Source organism: Panthera uncia, chromosome X (assembly GCF_023721935.1).
Source record: "Panthera uncia isolate 11264 chromosome X, Puncia_PCG_1.0, whole genome shotgun sequence".
Taxonomy (NCBI): Eukaryota; Metazoa; Chordata; class Mammalia; order Carnivora; family Felidae; genus Panthera; species Panthera uncia.
This window is the reverse complement of record NC_064817.1, coordinates 116,587,725-116,604,148: the sequence shown is the minus strand read 5'-3', so window position 1 is coordinate 116,604,148 and position 16,424 is coordinate 116,587,725. Positions and strand designations below refer to the sequence as shown.

Sequence of the window (16,424 nt, the reverse complement as noted above, 5' to 3'; positions counted from 1 at the left end):
CCCAAACTCATCAAGTCATATACATTAAATATGTACAGCTTTCAACATGTCAAATATAACTTAATAAAGTGGTTTAAGAAAGAAATGAAAATTGTAAACAATAATATATATGTATAAATCTAATCCAGTGATATTTAGCAATGATAATACATCTGTACCATGTGAAGTTTATGAGAAAATCAATTAGTGGAATTTAGCATATTAACAAGAAAAAGCTAGAAAATTATATGATCATTTCAATAGATGCAGAAAAGGCATTTAATAAAATTGTGCTCCCACTTGACTTTAAAAATAACTCACAGCAAACTTGGAAGAAAAGGCAACTTTTTTTAGTCTGAATAAATAGTAACTACCAAAAAAATTGTTTTTTATTTGAATTGTTACTTTTTAAATTTTTCCTGAGGTCAAGAATAAGACAACGATATCTGCTAGCAACACTTCTATTTAACACTGTCCTGGAGGTCCTAGACAGTTAAATCAAGCAAGGAAAACATATAAAAGGCATAAGGAGTCGAAATGAAGAAATAAAAAACTATCATTGACATGAGGCATGATTGTTTACATAGGAAATCCAAAAGAATCTAAAACAATGAATTAATAAGTGTATTTAACAATGTTGATATAAAGCCAAAGTTTAAAAACCAATTTAATTTATATAGATCAGGATAAGTAAAAAAAAATGTTTAATATACAGTACCACTTAAAAACAATCAAATACCTAAGAATAAATTTAACAAAAGATATGTAAGATCTTTACACTGAAAACTAGAAAATATTGTTGACAGAAAATTAAAGGAAACCTATGTAAATGTATAAATATACTATATTCATAGGTTAGAGTCTCAATATTGTTAACACTTTTTTTGACAGGAAGTAGGATTTATTGGTGGCATGAACAGGGAGGGGGGCAGTGCCGAGGTTCTCATGAGTGTAGAGCCCACCATTTGTCCAAGGGGCCACAATTAGGGATGTATATGACCCCAAAGCCATCTTGGATGAGACACTTTTCAGCCACCATGTCTTCAAATTCATCTATATTAAACTTAGTAAAGCCCCACTTCTTGGAAAGTGGATCTTCTGGCAGCCAGGGAACTTGAACTTGGCCTTGTGTAGGGCCTCAATCACATGCTTCTTGTTCTGTAGCTTGGTACAGAAGGACATGATGATTTGGCTAATGTGGACCCTGGCACACCTCATACCTGTCTGGAGCCTAAATTGGTGATAGCGTGAGGTCAGACATCAATGTCTACTGGAAAGGGCTGTCTCCAAGGTCTCTTAGGGCAACCCATACAATCAATAGGCTGCATACACTACCAAGGAGGCTACTGTTTGCAGCCATTGCACACTGGGCCCCCATGAGAAACACTGTTAATATGTCAATTCATCCTTGATTTATAGAGTCAATGAAATCCCAATAAAAACTACAGCCGATTTGGGGCACCTGGGTGGCTCAGTCGGTTAGGTGACCGACTCTTGGTTTTGGCTCAGGGCATGATCTCATAGTTTGTGGGCTCAAGCCCCATGTTGGACTCTGTGCTGACAGTGCAGAGCCTGCTTGGGATTTTTTCTCTCCCTCTCTCTCTCTGCCTCTCCCCCTCCCCTGCTCACACTCGTGCTCTCTCTCTCTCAAAATAAATAAATAAACTAAAACATTTTTTAAATAACTGCAGCAGGTTTGTTACGAAAACTGACAAGCTGATATTTAAATTTATATGGAAATGCAAAAGTCCAAAGCAACCTTAAAGAACAAAGCTGGAGGAACTTACACAATCAGATATCAAGACCCACTATTCAGCTATAATGAGATAGTATGGTATTGGGGACAGCAAATAGATATGAAACAAAATTAAATATATAGATAAATATATGAAACAAAATTAAAAGTATGGGGAGGGGCACCTGGGTGGCTCAGTTGGTTGAGTATCTGACTTCAGCTCAGGTCATGATCTTACTGTTTGTGAGTTTAAGCCCCACATCGTGCTCTCCACTCTCAGCATGGAGACTGCTTTGGCTCCTCTGTCTCCCTCTCTGTCTGCCCCTCCCCTACTTGCTCTCTCTCTCTCAAAAATAAACATTAAAAACTAAATTATAAAAAAATAAAAAGTATGGGAACAAACCATAATTATATAATCACCTGATTTTTATATCCTTAGGATATATCCAACTGAGATTGGTCAGAATCAAAATCTACTTGAATTCTGTCTTCTGTGATTAAGTTATCAACCTGATAAAATTAGGAACATTTGTTTTTATATGCATTCAACTTAAGATTTGCTTTTCTTAAATATCTTTTGACTCTACCTTTGGATATGTTAGATATTTACATGGTTCAAAAGTCAAAATTATATTAAAAGAGTACAAATTAAACAATACACTCCTTCATAACCATAAGGTCAAAGAAGAAATCACAGGGGTGCCTGGGTGGCTCAGTTGGTTAAGCGTCTGACTTCAGCTGGGGTCATGATCTCATGGTTCATGGGTTCGAACCCTGCATTGGGCTCTGTGCTGTCAGCTCAGAGCCTGAAGCCTGCTTCGGATTCTGTGTCTCCCTTTCTCTCTGCCCCTCCCCTACTCATTCTCTCTCTCTCTCTCTCTCTCTCTCTCTCTCTCTCTCTCTGACTCTCTCTCTCTCTCTCAAAAATAAACTTAAAAAAATTAATTTAAAAAGAAGAAATTACAAAGAAAATTGCAAAATACTTTGAGATGAATGAAAATAAACACAACATAGCAAACTTATAAAGTACACCTAAAACAGTGTTTAGATGAAAATTTATAGCTGTGAAGACCTATATTAAAAGAAGATCTCAAACCAATAACCTCATCTTCCAACTTAAGAAACAAGAAGAGAAGGAGCAAACTAAACCTAAAGCAAGCAGAAGGAAGGAAACAATACAGATTAGAGCAGAAATGAATAAAATAGCAAGTTGAAAATAGTGATCAATGACACTAAAGGTTGGTTCTCTGAACAGGTCAACCGAACTGACAAATTTTTAATTTTTTTTTTTTCAACGTTTTTAATTTTTTTATTTTTGGGACAGAGAGAGACAGAGCATGAACGGGGGAGGGGCAGAGAGAGAGGGAAACACAGACTCGGAAACAGGCTCCAGGCTCCGAGCCATCAGCCCAGAGCCTGACGCGGGGCTCGAACTCACGGACCGCGAGATCGTGACCTGGCTGAAGTCGGACGCTTAACCGACTGCGCCACCCAGGCGCCCCCTGACAAATTTTTAACTATACTGACCAACCAAAAAGAGAGAAGACTGAACTTATTAAAATCATAAATGAAAGAAGGAACATTACTATCAACCTTATAGAAATAAAAAAAAGGATACATAAATAAAAAGAATACTATGAACAATTAGATGCCAAAAACTTAGATAACTTAGATGAAAGGGATAAATTCCTAGAAAGGTACAAATTACTGAAACTCAAGAAGAAATACAAAAATCCAAATACACCTTTAAAAAAAAGAGGTTCAGTTAGTAATTTCAAAACTATCCCCAAACAAAAGCCCAGGTCTAGATAGCTTCATTGAGTTTCATAATCTCTTCCAGACAACAGGAGAAGAGGGAAGTCTTCTCAACTCATTCTATGAGGCCTTTATTACTCTGATATCAAAAGCAGACATAGCCCTTTCATGAAGATGGTACCGAAAGTGAAGAAGGAGGCCCCTGCCCCTCCCAAAGCTGAAGCCAATACTCTGGTTTCTCTTCAGAGCATATAAATCTTTCGCCTTTTACCAAAGCTGAAGCCAAGGCAAAGGTTTAGAAGGCCAAGAAAGTGGTGCTGAAAGGTGTCCACAGTCACAAAAAATATATATCCACATGTCACTTACCTTCTGATGACCCAAGACACTGTGTCTCTGAAGGCAGCCCAGATATCCTTGAAAGAACACCCCCAGGAGAGACCAGCTTGACCACTATGCCATCATCAAGTTCCTCCTGACTACTGAGTCAGCCATAAAGAAAATGGAAGGCAACAACACACGTTCATGGTGGATGTCAAGACCAACAAGTACCAGGCTGTGAAGCTGTGAAGCTCTATGGCATTGATGTGGCCAAGGTCAACACCTTGATCAGGATCTTTGGAGAAAAGAAGGCATATGTTTGACTGTCTCTTGACTATGATCCTTTGGCTGTTGCCAACAAAACTGGATCATCTAAACTGAGTCCAGTTGGCTAAATCTGAATTTTTTCATGATAAAAAAAGACACAGACATCACAATAAAAAAGACGACAGACCAATATCCATTATGAATATAGGCACAAAAATCCTCATCAAAGTACCAAATCCAGCAGTATATAAAAAGGATTATACACCTCACTAAATGGGATTTACCTCAAGAATGCAAGGTTGGTTCAACATACAAAGATCAATCAATGTAATATGCCATATCAATAAAACAAAGTGAAAAACCACATGATAATCTTGATAGACACAGAAAAAGCATTTGACAAAATCTAACACCCCATTGACAATAAACTAGGAATAAAAGGAATCTTTCTCAACCTGATAAAGGATATCTACAAAAACTGCACATTGTACTCAAAGATGAAAGACTGGATGTTTCTCCTAAAGATCAGGAACAGGACAAAGCTGCCCATTCTTTCCACCTCTATTCAGTGTTATACTGGAGGTTCTAGAAGGGGCAATTAACCAATAAAAGAAATAAAAAGCATTCATATTAGAAAGGAAGAAGCAAAACCATATTTTCTATCTCTGTCTATACATAGAAGATATTATCTTTTATATATATAATAGTAAGTAATCTGCTAAAAATAACTATTAGAACTAATAAATGAGTTCAGCAAGGTTTTAGGAGACAAGATCAATATACAAATATCAACAGTATTTTTATTCACTAGCGATAAAAAATAAGAAAATGAAATTAAGAGAACAATTTCATTTACAATAGCAACAAAAAAATAAAATCCTTAGGAATAAAACTAACCAAGGAGGTACAGGACTAGTTCACTGAAAGCTTTAAGGAAATAACTGTGAAAGATATTAAAGACCTAAATAAATGAGATTGTCTTGGGATTGCAAGACTTAATATTTTAATATGGCAGTACTCCCCAAAATGATCTTCAGAGTCCATGAAATCCTTACCCAAATCCAAGCTGCCATTTTTACAAAAATTAATAAGCAGACACTATAGCTCAAATGGAAATACAAGGGGTCTGGAAAAGTCAAAGCAATCTGAAAAGGAAAAAAACAGTTGGAAGACTCACACTTCCTAACCAAAACTCACTATAAAGCAAGAGTAATCAAAACAGTGTGGTACAGGGGCACTTTAGTGGCTCAGTCCGTTAAGCCTCTGACTCTTGATTTTCCCTCTGGTCATGATCTCACGGTTCCATGAGTTTGAGTGCTGTGGCAGGCTCTGCACTGACAGTGCAGGCCCTCCTTGGGATTCTCTCTCTTCCTCTCTCTTTTCCTCTCCCCCATTCATGCTCACATGCTACCTCTCTCTCTCTCTCTCTCTGTCTCTCTCTCTCTCTCAAAAATAAATAGATTAGTATTTTTTAAATTTTTTTAATTAAAAAATTTTTTAAGTTTATTATTTTTTTAAAATATAATTTATGGTCAAATTGGCTAACCTACAGTGTGTACAGTGTGCTCTTGGTTTTTGGGGTACATTCCCGTGGTTCATTGCTTACATACAACACCCAGGGCTCATCCTAACAAGTGCCCTCCTCAATGCCCATCACCCATTTTCCCCTATCTCCCATCCCCCATCAACCCTCAGCTTGTTCTCTGTATTTAAGAGCCTCTTACGGTTTGCTTCCCTCCCTCTCTGTTTGGAGCTATTTTTTCCCCTTCACTTCCCCCATGGTCTTCTGTTAAATTTCTCAAGTTCCACATGAGCGAAAACATGGTATCTGCCTTTCTCTGACTGACTTACTTCACTTAGCATAATACCCTCCAGTTCCATCCACTTTGATATTTTTTAAAAAGACAGTGTGGTATAGACATAAGGACAGAAATAAAAGATTAATGGAATAGAATTGAGAGCCTAGAAATAAATACATTCATGGTCAATTGATTTTCAACAAGAGTGACAAGACAGTCAAATTGGGAAAGGATAGTCTTTTCAAAAAACGGTGCTGGGACAACTGCATACCCACATGCAAAACAATGAATTTGAATTGAACCCCCGCCTCATACCATATAGAACAATAATCTCAAAATGGATCATATACCTAAATGTAAGGGGTAAAAGTATAAAAGCCTTACAAGAAAACTTACGAGTAAATTTTTTGACATTGGGTTAGGTAATGCATTCTTAAATATGACACCAAAAGTACAAGCAACCAAATAAAAATCAACAAATTAGACATTGTCAAAATGAAAAACTTTTGTGCCTCAAAGGATACTATCAAGACAGTGAAAAGACAACCTTATGGAACCTTTCCTTAAGAGGAGAAAATATTTGCAAACCATGTACCTGATTAGAGACTTTTATCCAGAATACATAAAGAAGTCTTATAAGTCAAGAGTGAAAAGACAAATAACCCAATTAAAAACTTGGCAAAGCATCTGAATAGGCTTTTCTCCAAAGAGGATCTAGCATTGACCAAAAACACCTAAGAAGATGCTCAACCTCAACAACCACATGGGAAATGCAAATCAAAACCACGGTGCATTACCACTTCATACGCACTAGAACGGTTACAGTCAAAAAGACAGAAAATGACAAATGTTGGTGAGAATTTGGAGACACTGGAACCCTTATGCATTGCTAGTTTGGCAGTTCTTCAACAGTAGTACCATATGACTCAGCAATTCCAGGTATATACTAGATACATACTCAAGAGAGATGAAAAAGTTGTACATAAAAGTTTGTAAGTTCATTGTTCATAATAGCCCCAAATTGGAAGCAACTCAAATGGCCACGAAACTAATGAATGGATAAACAAAATGTGGTATATCCATACAGTGGAATATTATTGAACTATTAAAAGGCATGAAGTACTGACATATGCTACAACCCGGATGAACCTTGAATATACTCAGTGAAAGAAGCCAGACACAAAAGACTTGCATTTATAGGAAGTATCCAGGATAGGCAAATTCATAGACACGGAAAGTATATCAGTTGTTGCCAGGGGCTGGGGAAGGTAAGTCAAGAGGGTAAGTGTTAATAGGTATGGGGTTTCTTCTGGGGTTGATGAAAATATTCTGGGTTAGATGGTGGTTATTATGAAAAACTTTGTGAATGTACTAAAAACCATTGAATTGTACACTTTAAAAGGGTGAACTTTATGTATTGAATTATATCTCAGTAAGGCTATTTAAGAATACCATGCTAAGAGATACTCAGAGAATTCTTACCCTCATCCATGTTTCCTTTACCCTATTTCTACCCACCCTTTCTGTGTAATCATTTTTCTTAGTTTCCAGTTTATCCTTATGTGTCTTTTTGTAAAAATAAGTATATATTCTCATTCCCTTTTCTTTCTTACACAAAAGGTAGCATATTATATAAACTCTCTTGTACCTTGCATTTTTCACTTAATAATATAGCCAGGAAATCACTGTACATCAGCTTGTAGGGATCTCCCTTACTCTTTCTACAGATGCACGGTAGTGCATCGACTGGTCCCTTGTGAATGGTCAGTGAGGTTGTTTCCAATATATTGCTACTACAAATAACGCTGCAATAAATAACCTCGTACCTATGTTGTTTTGCATTTGTGGAGGGATATCTTCAGGCTAAATTCCTAGAAGTGAGACTTCTGTGTCAAGGGATAAAAATCTTGCTAAACCTTTCTCCACAGGAGTCATTTGATAATGATTCCATACTCCCACAAGCAATGTTTGAGAGCAGCTGTTTCTACAGAGTGCTGCTCACAGAATATGATGCCAAGCTTGCCAAAACTCCTCCGTCCTCACTCTCAACTAATGATGTTGCTTCCTACGTAACTGAGAAAACCAGAGCAATAAGAACTTCCAGAGACTCCCACTGCCACGGCCTTTGCTGTCTCTCTGCCTCCTTGCCTTTTATTGTAGATGAGTCTTGCTTGCCCGTGTCTAACGCCACTTCTGCATCAGGTCCCTCCACTCTCATCTGCTGAAGCACATGACCCTGACAATTTTACAACCTCTCTCCTATATCATCGATGTTTTACTCTGTACTGGATCATTCCCCTCAGCATACAAATATGCTCTTATTTCTCCCATGAGAGACAAAGACTTCTTTTAGGGCAAAGACACTTGAACAACATAGAGATGGGAAGGGGGAGGCAAAAAGTATACCTTCTGCTCTTAATGAAGAAATGGAAACATTCTCTGTTAATGATTTTGAAGTACATTCACCTGATAATAATGCTTTCACCAGTGGCTCTCAAATTTTAGTGCGCAGCAGAATCACACTGAAGGACTTGTTAAAGCACAGATTTCTGACTCTGTACGTCTTGGGGGGGGGGGTGCTAACACTGGCATTTCTTTTTTTTTTTTTTTTTTAATTTTTTTTTCAACGTTTTTTTATTTATTTTTGGGACAGAGAGAGACAGAGCATGAACGGGGGAGGGGCAGAGAGAGAGGGAGACACAGAATCGGAAACAGGCTCCAGGCTCCGAGCCATCAGCCCAGAGCCTGACGCGGGGCTCGAACTCACAGACCGCGAGATCGTGACCTGGCTGAAGTCGGACGCTTAACCGACTGCGCCACCCAGGCGCCCCTAACACTGGCATTTCTAACATATCTCCCAAGTGATACTGATCTTGCTGTTCAAAACCTCACTTTCAAAACCGCTGCTTTACTTCCTCTTTTTCCATTTGACACGTCATGTCTTCATTCAACACGATCTGCATTAATTGTGCCTTTGTCAATAAACTTCAAATGGGGAAATACCTTTTTTTCCAATTATGAAATACATTACCTTAAGAAAACCACACTTTATCTCAGTCCCCACCACCTACCAACCACTGCTTGATTTCTTTGTTCCTCTCTGAAACAAAACCTCTCCAAAGAGTTGCCTATATCTGCTATCTCTAATTCCTCTACTTAGTCTTTCTTAAACTCATTTGAAGCAGGCTTTCACTCCATCCATTCCACCACACTGCCCTCATCAAATTCTACAATGACCTCGGAATTGACAAGCCTTCAAGTGTAAGCTCTCATCTTGACCTATTCGCAGCATTTGGCCGTGGATCACATCTTCCTCTTTTCCCTCCCTTGACTTCTAAAACACCATACACTCTGGGTTTCCCTCTTACCTCACTTGATACTCCCTGTCTGCTGATTCTCCTCTTTTTCCCCACATCAACTGTGATATGTACCAAGACTTAGTCCTTGGTCCTTTTCTTTATCTTATTCATTCTCTCCTGTGACTTTAGATACCATCTACAGGCTGACAATTCCCAAATGGTTAACTTGCAGCCCTGAATTCCTGACTGCTATTATCGAATGACCTAGTCAACATCTCCACTTGAATATATAATAATCACCTCAAATTCAACATGGCTAATTCCTGATCATCCCCCTCAAACCTGCTCCTCCTGCAGCCTTCCCCAGATCAGTACTGACAGCAACTCCATCCTTTCAGTTCTTCCTGGATTACTCTTTCTCTTACACCTCACATCCAATCTGTCAGGAAATCCTATCAACACTTCCTGCAAAATATCCCCAGAATCAGACCTTCTTAACACCACTTCTCACCTGCTTCCACTGTGGTTTGAGCTACCTGAATGGCTCCAACAGGCTCACCACTGGCATCCCTGCTTCCCCTCTTGCCATTCTACAGTCTATTCTCAACACAACAGCCTAAGTGATGTTACTAAAACACAAGCCATGTCCCATCTCTCCTCTGCTCAAAGCCCCACACCAGTTCCCATCTCATACAGAGAACCCAAGTCCTCATCATGGCCAACAAGACCCCATCTATCTTCTGGCCCTGACCACCACTCTCACCTCCTCACCTCATACCCCTCGCCTTGCTCTCTGAATGAGCTACACAGGCCTTTTTGCTGTTCCACTAACATGCCAGGCACATTCCTGTCTTGTGGCCTTTGCTGTAGCTGTCCCTCTGTTGGAATCCACTTCCATTAGATACCAGGTCAGTTAAGTCCTTCAAATCTTTCCTCAAATTGTCCCTGCTTAATGAATTCTATCCTGACTGTTCAGTAGCACAACCTGTGCCTCCTGTCAGTGCCACCCTGAACCCCTCCTCTTCTGCTCTACTTTTTACCTTTTTCTATAGTATTTATTACATTCTAACATACCACATATTTTACTTATTATGCCTATTATTTCTTCTCTTTTTAACACATGCTATGTTCCAAGGAGAAATGGAAAGAATGCTCTTCCCTCCATAGGACTCTGGCCTAGTCTATGGGGCCAATCAGAGGAACAGACACTCTACTCACCGGTCCATCACTAAGATTCTGCCCCCAGTGGCCAGACACACACCTAACCAGGCCCCAGGCCTGATGTAATGAACCAATGAAAATGGCTGTCTAGATATGTCTAAATCTTAGTTTTCACTCAGATAAAAACTGCTACATATAAAATGAGGTGACTGGGGGTGCTTAGGTGGCTCAGTTGGTTAAGCATCCAACCCTTGATAATGGCTCAGGTCGTGATCTTGCAGTCATGGGACTGAGCCCTGCATCAGGATCCATGCTGAGAGTGGAGCCTGCTTGGGATTCTTTCTCTTCCTCTCTCTCTCTCCACCCCTCCCCTGCTCACACACTCTTTCTCTCTCAAAATTAAATAAATAAATAAATAAATAAATAAATAAAGTGGTTGGATTAGACAATTTTTCGTCTTTTCTAATTCTAAATGTTATTACATTTAAACTTAGCTTAGACAGTTAAAGTCCATTTTCCAATGAACTAGTCATTTTTAATGCTTATTCCAAGTATGACCCTCTATTTTAAAAAATTGTAAGTCAAATTGTCTAAAAGCTGTTCTGTAACCAATTTTATCATGAATATGCATCCCATGTCTGTCTATACAGAGTGAAGGGCTTAACATTCTGACTGATCAGTCATTCAGTTCATTAGGTGATTTTTTCTACCCTTCAGTGAATCAACTGGTCATTGACTAAACTGTCAAAATAAACCTGTTGTAGAAGAATGTTTTGGAATGTCATTTCTCTAACTGCAGCAAGACACTTTGGCCTATATAACAGTGAAGATGAACAAGGATTTTCAGGCTATATTTACCTTTTCATTGTCTAACACATTACTCAGGAAGACACACAGATGTGTCAGCCAAACCTCTTCTCCCAACCATGGGGTTCAACTAAGACAAAGTAGACAGAATATCTGGGAGTCCTGTTGGCTTTTCCTGGGTGATGCTAGTCTATAAGACCTAATTTTTAAAACTTTTATTTTGAAATAATTATAGATTCACAGGAAGTTGCAAGGATAGAACAGAGGATTCCCACATATCCATCACCTAGTTTTCCCCAGTGGGTACATCTCATATGGCTACAGTGCAATATCAAAACCAGGAAATTAACATTGGTACAATGTGTGTGCATAGTTCTTTCATTTTTTCACATGTGTTGGTTCACTGTTACCATCACTGCAATCCAGATACAGAACTATTCCATCACTTCAAAGATCTCCCTAGTGCTACTCCTTTATAGTTATACACACCCACTCCTCTCTATGTAACCTGTGTTTAACTCTTAAAAGACTAAACTGCCTCAGACGGGATTTCCCTATTGTGACACATATATACCTAAAAATTCCAAGAGCAGATCTCCATCATTTTCATGACCAAGAAATCCCTGACAACTCATCAAAGCTGTTTTGAGTCTGGACTCACAGCTATTTATTTGCTTTATTACCATAAAAAGAAAAAAAAAACCCGACATATATCAGAGCCTTTCTAAGAATATTTAACATTCAAATATATTTTAGTTAACTTGTCCTGGTTGAAGCATAGATTTTACAAAATCCCCTTAGTAAGCGATTGTTTAAAATGCCTGCTCCAAGGACCTAGTTGCATGCTCAATAAGACAATGCAATCTGGATCCAAGGCTCTGAGGAATAACAGTTGATCACTTTCTCTCTCCAGTGTGAGAGAAGTCATACGACGTGAAAAAAGAGAAAGAGATATGGGTCATAAATGTTTAAAATACAAACCCTCTCACTACAATGGAAACATTCCCTCTGTGCTACTTGTCCCAATCTTCACCAGTTTGCTTTTCCTACCCTACCATCCTTCCCCTTTTCCAAACTGCTTAACCTCAGATTTTTCTCCCCTACCCACAATAATCCACCTTCAAAAGACACTGAAGTCATTTATGTCTGTAGAAATTCTATTAGCTGTCTCAAAATTTTCAAAGACATGAATACATGACATATTTTGTAATAAAAACAGTACTCAACTATACAGTTATGTAATCTTTTTCACTCTACACATGAACATTTTCCCATGTCATTAAACATTTCATTATTCTTAAAGGTTCAATAAGAATTCTGACAAAAGAGCAGATTGAGCTGATGTAGATCCATACCTTATGCTAAAAATATCTAGGAATATTGGATAAAATATAATACCCAAACAAATTTTAGTACATAGACTAGCTTGAAAGCAAAGTAAATTTCCAGGGGTTATAAGGGGAAAGAAGAAATCAGAGCCATAGCTAAGGTGACTGTCTTGGGTTTAGCATGGAAAGTCTTGCATCCAAGAAAACCCCTCAGTTCTGGACAATCAGAACAGTGGTTATCCTTGCTCGAAGCAATAAGTAAAGGGAAACTGATATGCAATGGACTTGTTATGGACTCTAGGTGCTGGATATAGCACTCTTAACTGTTTTACTAGTCCCAATTGTTTGTTAATTCTCTTGTATTTTCTATGTAAATGATGACACTGTATGCAAATGACAGATTTCCTCATCTAGTCTTTAAAAGATATGTTTCTTTTTTTATTAAAGAAAATGTTTTAATATTTATTTATTTATTTTGAAAGAGAGAGACACAGGGAAGGGACAGAGAGAGAGAGAGAGAGAGAGAGAGAGAGAGAGAGGAGAGACAGAATCCCAAGCAGGCTCCACACTCAGCCTGAAGCCTGACGCAGGGGGTTCCATCTGATGACCAGGAGATCATGACCTGAGCTGAAATGAAGAGCCGAATGGCTTAACTGACTGAGCCACCTAAGCTCCCCTAAAAGAGATTTGTTTCTATTAAATGATTTCTTTGGCTAGATCCTCTAGTATTATACTAAATAGCAGCTTTATGGGGTGGGGGGCGGGCTGGCTCAGTTCCTGGAGCGTGTGGTACGACTCTTGATCTTGGGGTCATGGGTTTAAGCCCCATGTAGGGGGTAGAGTTTACTTAAACAAAAACAAAACAAAATAGTGGCTGTGACACCAGGCTTCGTTGCCCTGTTCCTGACCTTAAAGGGAACACCTCTAAGTTGTCTTCATCAATACTTACTGTTTATTGTATTTACTTTTAAAAGGTTAAGGGAGTTTCCTTCTATTTCTAGTTTTCTAAGGTTTCTTTAAATCATAAATGGGTGTTGATATTTGTCAATTGCTTTCTTCTGTACCTTTTCAGAAAATCATGTAATTTTTCTCCTTCAGTTCATTAATGTAATTATATTCTTATGCATTTGAGGATTGGAACATCCTTGTACTCCTGGAACAAATACACCATTGGTTTTCATACGCGCGCGCACTCACACACACACACACACACACACACACAACTTGTAGGATTTTTGTATCTATGTCCTTAAGTTAAATTGGTCTCTTGTATTCTCTAATATATTCTTGCACTATCTTCTTCTGGTCATGGTATCCATAGCATACTAGCTTCATAAAAGTGATGGGCAGCTTTTTATGTTATTCTACTTTATGGATCAATTTGTGTACGATTGGGATTATGTGTTCTTGAAATTTCAGTAATATTCATCTTTAAAATATTCATCTTTAAAAATTGTTGACTCCCCATTGTTGACTCTGGGAACAATGAGGGGAAACTAAAGAGTGCAAACCCTTACCCTAATCATTCTGCCATCTGTAGGCCCTGGCCATTGCCTACATTTCCCTTCAGGTACTGACCTTGCCATAAAGCTTTTAAAGATAGATTTTTAGTTGCTAAGTTTGACACTGAGTTCCATTAACTTCTCTATCACTTTTTGGGCATTGGTAGGGGTGAAGGTTGGGGAGGGATCCATATATGACAACTCAATTTGCCATATATGACAACTATTCCTGAAGGCTGGTTTCATGGGCATACAACTTGTGCAGTCATACACAGGCCCAGCTCTTAAAAAGGCCCTGTGCTTGGTTAATGTTCTGCTGTCACCATTTTGAAATTATTTATTATTATTATATATTATTATTATTATTATTATTAATCTCTACACCCAATGTGGGGCTTGAACTCATGAACCCGAGATCAAGAGTTGGTGCTTTTCTGAGGCACGTGGGTGGCTCAGTTGGTTAAGCGTCTGACTCTTGATTTTGGCTCAGGTCACGATCTCACAGTTTGTGGGTTCAAGCCCCGCACTGGGCTCTCTGCTGTGAGTGCAGACAGAGCCTGCCTCAGATTCTCTGCCTCCCTCTCTCTCTGCCCCTTCCTCACTCACACTCTCTCTCTCCGTCTCTCAAAAATAAACATTTTAAAAAATTAAAAAATAATAATTGCAAAAAAAAAAGCTGGTGCTCTTCAGACTGAGCCAGCCAGGCATCCCACCTTCTTGAAATTCTTAAGAACTGTAAACATGAAGCCCTGTATTTTCATTTTGTACTAGGCCCCACACATTTTAGAGCTAGTCTTGCTATTCCTAAACAATTTTCCATTAAGTCCTAAATATTTTCCAAGTAAGTTTCACCTCCCTCTGCTCTTTCTACCCTGAAGTTATAACCCATGTACAGCTACATTTTTTTGGCAAGCCCTCTGGCTGAAATCTGAGGCAGGCAGGAGCTAACCCACATATTACAGCGTAGTGTGAGGCTTTAAATTCAGCCTGGCAATCCCATAGTAAGTATTATCAGTTTTCCTAGTCGTCCCAAGGGAAAGTTGTGCATCATTTAGACCATAGCCAAGAAATATTTACAAAATTCCATAATGAATAAAACATGTATTCTTATAAAGAAGACATTTTATGTCTTCCATTGTCCATGATGCTGATATCTAAGAGAGATCTTTTCCTCATTTTCCAAACTACTGAACTTTACATCTATCCAGATCTCTACCAATGTCTGGTTGGCCACGGGCTAAGGAGAAAGAGCTTTGTTTTTGACCATCTGGTCATTCTTGGTTTAAAGTCTCAATGTCTCTGTGGAGTTGGGGAGAAAGTGTATCACCTCTGATTTTAAAGCAGTCACCCTAATCAGTTTAAGTTTAGGCTCTGCATCAGAAGTACTTCTTCTGTAGCTAGTGTCTTTTCATTTGGAACAGATACGGTAATGGCTTAAGGGAAAGGACTCTGTGACTATTAAAGTCTGCATGTTAGTCACACGCTTATGACCTACCAATCTACCTCTTATAGGACCTGGTCACCCATGTCAGACATGATTTAGTAGTGTATCAGGCACTGGTGTTGGAGATAGCATTCTGAACAACCTTATTTCCTTCCTACTCTTGTGAGGATCCTTTTGGCTTTTAATCTTTAATAACAACAACCCACAATCGCTTCAACTTCTCATCTCGGGGCCAGCATTTATTCTGCATATCTAGTTGTTTGACCGCCACTCTAAGCTCACATTCTTTCCCCTCACATTACCGCTTAATGGTAATCTCTGTCAGTGTCCCCTGCAACCCAGTTTCTAATCTGTCAGAGAATAGTTGCAGACATTCCTATCTATAGCTTTCAAAGTACTGCATCACACTATGCTTGTATTCACAGATTGCCACTGCTTTTACTAAAATTTCAATCTTACATTCTAAATTATTTGTTTCCTTATGAGTTGTTTTATTACTTCCTATTTCTACCCAGAGAACTTCTTTGGTTGGTCTTTTTCATTTAGTTTTCCCTAAATGCAGCTCTTAAATTTTAGAGCAGCAGTACCGGATTCTTGGGGAATGGCTTTAAAAGCAACCGCTTGTTTACTAAACTCTAGTCATCATTTGTTGTACAGTTTAGCTTGGCTTTTTTCCTAAGACTTCCGTTTGCCTTGGAAGCACCCATAATCATAGCAAAAGTGAAGAATACCACAAAAATATTTTGTTTTCAATACAATCATACAATAGGTATTTTATTTCTTGAGCACCTAATATGTGCCAGACACTGTCCTAGGCACTTGGGATGTATCCCTGAACTGAACACATAAAACTCCCTGCCCTAGGAGAGCTTATATTCTGGCAGGGGAAGCATAATAAATGAGAAGCATAATAAATAACTAAATTATATGGTGTGTTCACAGGTGATAAACGCAATGGAAAAAACAGAACAGGATAAATTGGGGGTCAGAAGGACAGGTTGAAACTTCCCCACACCCCCAGCCTTTACAT

At 38.6% G+C, this 16,424-nt stretch overlaps 1 non-coding gene across 1 annotated transcript; it reads right to left on the bottom strand.

Moving 5' to 3' along the window:
- Window positions 1–1,257: 1,257 nt before the first annotated feature.
- On the bottom strand, window positions 1,258–1,385 carry LOC125932463 (small nucleolar RNA SNORA70). The gene has a single exon (XR_007460624.1). It is a non-coding gene; the product is annotated as a small nucleolar RNA SNORA70 (small nucleolar RNA).
- Between the last annotated feature and the right edge of the window lie 15,039 nt (window positions 1,386–16,424).